At 37.7% G+C, this 7,536-nt stretch overlaps 1 long non-coding RNA gene across 2 annotated transcripts; it reads left to right on the forward strand.

Annotated features, from left to right (window-relative positions):
* Positions 1-1,593: 1,593 nt before the first annotated feature.
* On the forward strand, positions 1,594-4,064 carry LOC130569463 (uncharacterized). 2 transcript variants are annotated; one of them, XR_008964844.1, is made up of 8 exons: positions 1,594-1,931; positions 2,347-2,548; positions 2,721-2,791; positions 2,897-2,999; positions 3,113-3,247; positions 3,321-3,358; positions 3,651-3,750; positions 3,828-4,064. It is a non-coding gene; the product is annotated as an uncharacterized LOC130569463 (long non-coding RNA). The 2 variants fall into 2 exon arrangements; XR_008964845.1 differs by having other exon boundaries at positions 2,897-2,966.
* Positions 4,065-7,536: the final 3,472 nt, after the last annotated feature.

Raw genomic sequence — 7,536 nt, forward strand, 5'->3', positions numbered from 1 at the left:
AACTAACCAAATGAGTGATTAACAAAAATAAAACATGATCAATTTATTTAGATAAACATAACTGTAAACTATAAGAAATAAAAAATAATAAATCAACTAACACACTTAAATAAATATAAACTAACAAAGACAAAAAACATTAAACTGACAGTTAGAACAATTAAGTTGAAAATGAAATTCACATTTTGAATCACATGGCTCTGGAACCATCTAGCTGTCAAAAAAACTTTAACTAACCAGTAATTAACAAAAATAAGACATGATAAATTTAGTTTACTCAAGAAAACTAAGCATACGAAAATCAATAATTCTCTAAATGTGATGACACAAAAATTACATGGGCAAACGAAATACAGTGGACTGCAGTGGTGACACCCACATGAACACTGTACAGCTGGTTTTGTGAGTCATTCCTTTAAATGCTATTGAAGTCAGAAACGTGTATATTAATGTGTAGACTTTGTAACTTTGGAGACGGTCCCTAGGCTACATTCAGACTATCGAACGTCACACGTCAAACCAACTTTATGCCAGTGGATATTTACTGGATTTATAAATCTGTACTTGCATAATTTGGCAAAACTAAATAAGACTTTGAAAATAGTACACATGCCTTCTTGTTCTTTTGCTTCGCGTTTTTGGTGTTTTTTCCGCAACAGACGGATAGCTCCGTTAGCCATGGTCATATAACGTGCTCCATCACATTACGCGCATGTCCTGCCGCGCACTACACGATGTCCGAGACCGGGTATGTGAAAGTAATTAAATAAATTAAGTATTAAAAAGGACATTTACAAATGATTCCTGTAAAGTTGAATCTGCAAGTTATAAAAATAGCGTAGTGTTTTTGATTCGGTACTCAAGGGGGCCCCCTGGTGGTGCCGAGGCCCTACGCAGCCTGCGTAGTCTGCTTATAGGGAGGATCGGCTCTGGTTATTCCCTCTCTCTCTCTCTCTCTCTCTCTCTCTCTCTCTCATACATCTAACCTGATTTAATGTATTACTTCATTTTATATAAAAGTTTAATGCAATAAATAATTGTACACAGACATCCAAAGGAGCTGTAAATAACTGTAGCCTACTGTAAACAACAGATTTCAGTAACGTTGCATGCAGGTACCCAATGGATTTGGTATCCCTTCTTTATGTGGCTGTTGTTGACACCAGACAAATATGCTTTTTATGGCATAGTAAAACAGTAAAAACCATTAGAAAACTTAAAACAAGAGTAGAAAAAGATTAAGGATATAGATGGACAGTTTTTATATTATTGTACACAGAAATCACAAAAAATATTTTACACAGTAATATCAGAAAAGACTACACATAGTTTATAATATACTGTATATACTTTTATATAATACTTTTTAATATATTTTTAATAATAGGCTATCCTACATAAATAACAAAAATGGCAAAACACACAAAAATGATAATAGCCTACTGTTACTAGTGTAGCAGGTGACACTGGGAGAGCTTTGAATGAAGAGGGCGTGGTCAACCGTATAAAGGTACTAGGTAGGAACGGGTTCAAAAACGCGGTTGTTTCCGGCCGGCGGAAATAGTTTGACGCACATGGTTCCATGAAGGATTCGTATGTGCATGTGGCTACCCGATCCGTCCCGGAAACACGATTTGTTCCGCGCATGCGCGACACTGACGCCACTTCCGGTTAATCCAGTTTTCACGACAGTCGACTCGATCCGTTCAGGGGTTGCTCGATTTGTACTGCGCATGTGCAAAAGCGCATCACGACACTTGTCCTGCGGATGTGCTCGATTAGATATTTGGTGATGAGTATATGTGATAGCAGTATGGACTCTTTTGCATTTGATGAACAATTTAAATATTATCTCTTAAAAGGAGAAATTTCTGACAGCCCTACAGAGCGTCGGAAGGTAAAACGGGCGTCTACGAATGAGACCCTCAAAGGTAACTACCGAGAAACTGTCTAACGTTACACAATATGTCATGTGCTTAATTTATACGTTAACTGTAAATTACCTGTTCAGCTCTCTCTCGTACTTAGGTGCCCTGCTGAATAAAAATAGATTTGATAACAGAACCATTAGCTTTCTACAATTAAAACCATTACAAAATTCCTGTTTTGGGGATTATTCAGATATCTGCCACAGTACATAGACCATAGTTTCCATCCCAACCAAAACAATTTCTATTATAACCATTAAATCCAATAGAATTGCTTGTTTTTTTTCAGCAGGGTATTAATATCATATTAGTGATCATATAGTGATAAAAGTGATCATAAATATAGTTTAATCTGAGTCAGATATTAATATGATTTATTTTTCTTTACTTTGAACTGCAACCTTTCCTCTTTAAACAGATGACAGACTCTTCTACACGGGCCCTAGCAGAGCAGGCAGTACATACGGCTAGTTGTCCTGTCAGAGGAAGAGAAAACATCTGATTTTACAGAGTGCCACAATAACCCAGGACCTGTCAATCACAGCGGTGTCAGAAGCACTCAAAACAGGGTTATCGCTGGCTACTATTGGTCCACAATAATCAACGACGTGAAAGAATGGGTAATATACTACAGAGGTGGTACTTTACTTTTAATTTATACGTTTTCCTATTTTTTAAAATATCTGTACTTAAGAACTTTTGCCACCTCAGGTTGTTAGGTACCTTCTTGATTTAGAAGTTATTTTTAGTTAATTGTTCTCGCCAACCTAGACATTTTTGTGTTGCTCTTAGGTGAGAAATTGTCACTGCTGCCAGCTGAATGACCCCATCAAACTGTTGTGCCAGTCTTGCATGCCATTAAGGTACTGCTTACAATATTTGTGCATACTCATGAGACTAACAAGATAGTCTCAAGCTTGTGTACAGTTTTACCAGCATTTGACTGATGCTAATTTTGTCCCATGCAGGTAAAAGAAGTTTGGGAGGTGCTTGGTTTAGATTGATTGGACCACTACCAGAAACAGAACGCAGCAACAAGTATGTCCGTACCATGACTGACCTGGACACCAAGTGGGTGTTTTCAGAACCCATGCAGTCTAAGACAGCAGCTGAAGCTGAGACAATGCATTATTTTAAACATGGCAGCTTTCACAAGGATGTAACCGATCTGCCTTTAATTTCAGATCGGAAATGCTTGCCTCAAGATTGTAGAAGAAGCTGCACAACAACATTTACTGTGTACTATTGTGGCCCGGTTTCACAGACAAGGCTTAGCTTACACGAGGACTAGGGCTTAGTTAATTATCTGCATGCTGATGGTAAGAATGTTTCATTTGTCAGAGCTGTTAGTTAATAAAAGCAAACTCTTACAGTGTTATTTGTGTTTCACAGTATGCACCTGCACATCGTGTCCATTAACATTCACAGAGGTAAGCTGGATTTTCACACAAGAAAACATATGCCATCAAACTACTGTGTGTGCGTTCGTGCATGTGTGTGGTTTAGGAGGAGGTTCCATTGATTTGCCAGTGGTGGTGCATTCAACAAGTGTATGATAGACTATCCAGCCAAGATAATAATATTACATCTGTAAAGTCACTGTTGGTAAAGTGAGAACATATTAGTGACTGTTTAAACTGCCATTTGCGGGTTTCATTCGCGTGCACACAGCCAATCTAACGTTGTTTTTAAACGCATTATTTGTTTTTTTTCATGTCACAGACACCTGATGTTAGTCCAAACCATTGCAGTCTATCTGTCCTTCCGGTTTTCTTCCCACCTTTTCGATTTCAACATGGCAGCGGAGTGAAATCTATTGCATGTATGCTGAATATGTGCCTATATACATGCATGCACATATACATACATAAATACAAACTTGTGTCTTAACTTTACCAGGTGCAGCAGCCAGCCATTGTCAGAGACCTACATTCAGCACAGGGACAATCAACAAAATGTCATCAGAAAGGTCCTGAGGGGTCCAAGGTCGAAGGATGACTTTTTGTTTGTATTTCAGTATCAAGAAGACATGGAAACATTTTTTGGCATACTGTATTGATAAACACGGCCTAAAGGGAGGGAGGGAGGGATGGAGTGAGTGAGTGAATGAATGACTAAAGAAAAGAATTGGAACAAATGTATAAATAAATAAATTGAATGAATTCAGAAAATTCTGTGTGTTTCTTAAATACAGACATTTGTTTAAGTATGCTAAAATATGTAGAGAATAACATATAAATAAAACACACACTTTACTAAATGGTGTCTTAAAATTCAACTTAAATAACAATTAAGTTAACATTTGTATTTAATTTTTCAATTATTTAATTGGGGTAACAATTTGTGCCACATACTAACCTTTACGTATTTTGCCAAAAAAGTATTTAAGAAGAGAACCATTAATAAAAAAAAAAACTTAGTTTTACTATAAACAAAAAACATTTTTTATAAATAAAAATCTATTTCTCACTCCTGACATATGACATTTTGTCATATTGTATTTTAATTGGTATTAAAAAATAAAATATAAAGCAACATAAAAAATAATTGAAAAAACTATTTTCAGCTCTAAACAGGATTCTTAGTGTATCCCTCGTACGTTTCTCCAAACCATTACAAATTGTAATGTGTGTAATGTCTTTTGATGTTAAATGCAATGTTCAATAAATAGTTTATTTAATAACTATTTCCGGTATGGAACGAACTTTTTTTTTAACTGCCGTAAATTGTATCGACCGGACGTGGCGTCAGTTTCGCGCATGCGCGGAACAAATCGTGTTTCCGGGACGGATCGGGTAGCCACAGTGCATGTCCACAGTGCGCATATGTTAACTGTCCGTGGCGCCGTAGGACCCAAACTGCTACTGAGCGGACCTTGATGTGCCTGGTATACATTTGATNGTTTTACTATAAACAAAAAACATTTTTTATAAATAAAAATCTATTTCTCACTCCTGACATATGACATTTTGTCATATTGTATTTTCATTGGTATTAAAAAATAAAATATAAAGCAACATAAAAAATAATTGAAAAAACTATTTTCAGCTCTAAACAGGATTCTTAGTGTATCCCTCGTACGTTTCTCCAAACCATTACAAATTGTAATGTGTTTAATGTCTTTTGATGTTAAATGCAATGTTCAATAAATAGTTTATTTAATAACTATTTCCGGTATGGAACGAACTTTTTTTTTAACTGCCGTAAATTGTATCGACCGGACGTGGCGTCAGTTTCGCGCATGCGCGGAACAAGTCGTGTTTCCAGGACGGATCGGGTAGCCACAATGCGCATGCACTTTGGGGTATTTGCATGCACGGGCTCCTGTGTGAGCACGCGCAGTCGCAGAGAGGTGAAGGAGAGTGATGGTCGCTCAATATGGGATGAATTTAATATCAAAATGATTAACAAATGCATGCACAGTCATCCGTGAACGTGATACAAGTTACACGTATTTTACTATTCACAAACAAATGCCGTATGATTTGAATCTGTGAAATTTAGATTGTAATAAACATGAGGCGATTTGTACAAATAGAGACAGATTTGTGAATACAATGTTTTATTTTGTGTTCATGTATAATCATTTTGCGCATACCAATGAGAAGTTGTAAATTTGTGTATCCTGCAGCGAGCGTCCATTCATCCTGTTCTGTGCATTCGGATTTTGAGACGTTCTTTACGCGGTTTTGCATTGGACAATCCACACACAAACAACTTCAGATCCACACACAACCGTGCATAAACTACGGCCTACCACTAGATGGCAGTCTGACGGACCGACGAAGAGGTTTGCGGCAGAGCTAGACTTTTTCATTGTCAGTCATTTTGACGAACAGGCTCATAAAAAATCCGTCATAAGCTATTTTTACCCGTCACTATGGTCCAAGGTTGATGTTACGTGCTAATCAGCATGTTTGTGACATCATCACTATGTACATGCGTTTACTCTCTGAACTCACTGAACTGAATACCCAATAAAGTCGTTCACATATTTAATGTTTCTGTTGTCAGACATAAAACAATAATTACAGACAAATGTTTATAATCATAACAGTAATGACAGGTGCTTGAAAACGCTGTTTTTTAATCATTTATTAATTTACTTACAAGTTACTTTAAGATGCTGTTTTGTTATGAATGTGCTACTTCTGCCACTCACTGAACGTAAAAGACGCAGAGAAACATTTTCCCCGTACTTAAAGTTAAGGGTTATCCAAAATAACGCTAGTCGCTATCTCTCTCCCTGACGGAAAAAAAGTCTGTAAACACCGCACCACTGTGCGCGCCTGTGTGTATGTGAGCACGCGACGCGGGGGTCTGATTAAGTACTGCGGTCAAGCCAGCCGCCACTTCGAAAACGACAGTCAAACTAGCCCTCACTCGGTTTTGTTATGTGCGCATATACTGTGCATTACGGTAAAAGCGGCTTTTTGGATTTCAAAATAAAGCGATCTATTTCGAACGTGGTTTCAGTCTGTCGATTGTGAATTAATTAAAATACAAATGCATTTAGAAAATTAAATATATTTATATATAACTTTACCCATAAAACCATGTATGGTATTGAAAAAAGAACCTCAATTGCACTACAATTGAAGGCTTTAACCCAGGCCAAACGGGAAAGATTGACAGTTATGTTGCTAGGTGGTTGCTAGGCTTTTTTAAGCTGTTTTTGAACTGCTAGGCAGTTTTTATATTTTTTACAACACTCTTATCCCACCTCAGTGTGTCACAGTGTGTTTGTGTTCTTTTTGAAGAATTTTCGGAGCCTGTTGAAATCGATTTAAATACGTGTTGATTACTGCAAAATACATGTCTTCTAATATCTTCAATTGTTGCGTATACCGAGCTGCAGCGGACACATTTAAACGACTTTACTTGGACCCATTGTGCAAGCTGTCTCTTTAATACCGCGTGGTTTATATACATGTTGCTGCTGATTGGGCTGACATTCTTGACACGCCCACCTAACAAGAGAAAATGTATTTCAAACCCTGTTGCACACCATTGCACGGTTTTGACTAGAAGGGATATAGCTACCTCCACTGGGCATTCGCACTTCAATACTGCATAATTTTTGTCACGCTGAAAACAGTTGATCGATATTTTTTATTATTGTAAGGATAGGTTTGGTGTTGCGGCATAGGTGTAGGCGTTAGCTAATGTAATTTATTGTAATTATATGGCACGATTTTGCACCACTTCCGGCCGTAGCTGTATCCCTTCTAGCAACAACTGTTGCACACCGTTTCCAGGAAACGTGTAGTTCCCGGAACCGTAGCAAAACGTTCTGCACCGGTTTGAGCTTGAACGTGCCCCTGAAGACGTGACAGTAGCTCCGTCTTCTTTGATTTGCTCGACTCTGTAACCAGTAACTCCCACCTCCTTTCAATTGATTGGCCACTTCACTTATTTTTATATTGCAATGTTGCGTTTAGTCCGTAATTTCACAAATTTTGACACAAAATTTTGACCCTACGTGAGAAAATGGATGTGGGTCGTGAATATATTACAAAAAAGATGTAATTTCATGTGCTCTTGGGGGCCCCCTAGTTGTGGCGAGGCCCTAAGCAAGCACTAAGCAGCCGCTTAGTTCGCTCATAGG

This window comes from Triplophysa rosa, linkage group LG18 (genome assembly GCF_024868665.1).
Source record: "Triplophysa rosa linkage group LG18, Trosa_1v2, whole genome shotgun sequence".
Lineage (NCBI taxonomy): Eukaryota > Metazoa > Chordata > Actinopteri > Cypriniformes > Nemacheilidae > Triplophysa > Triplophysa rosa.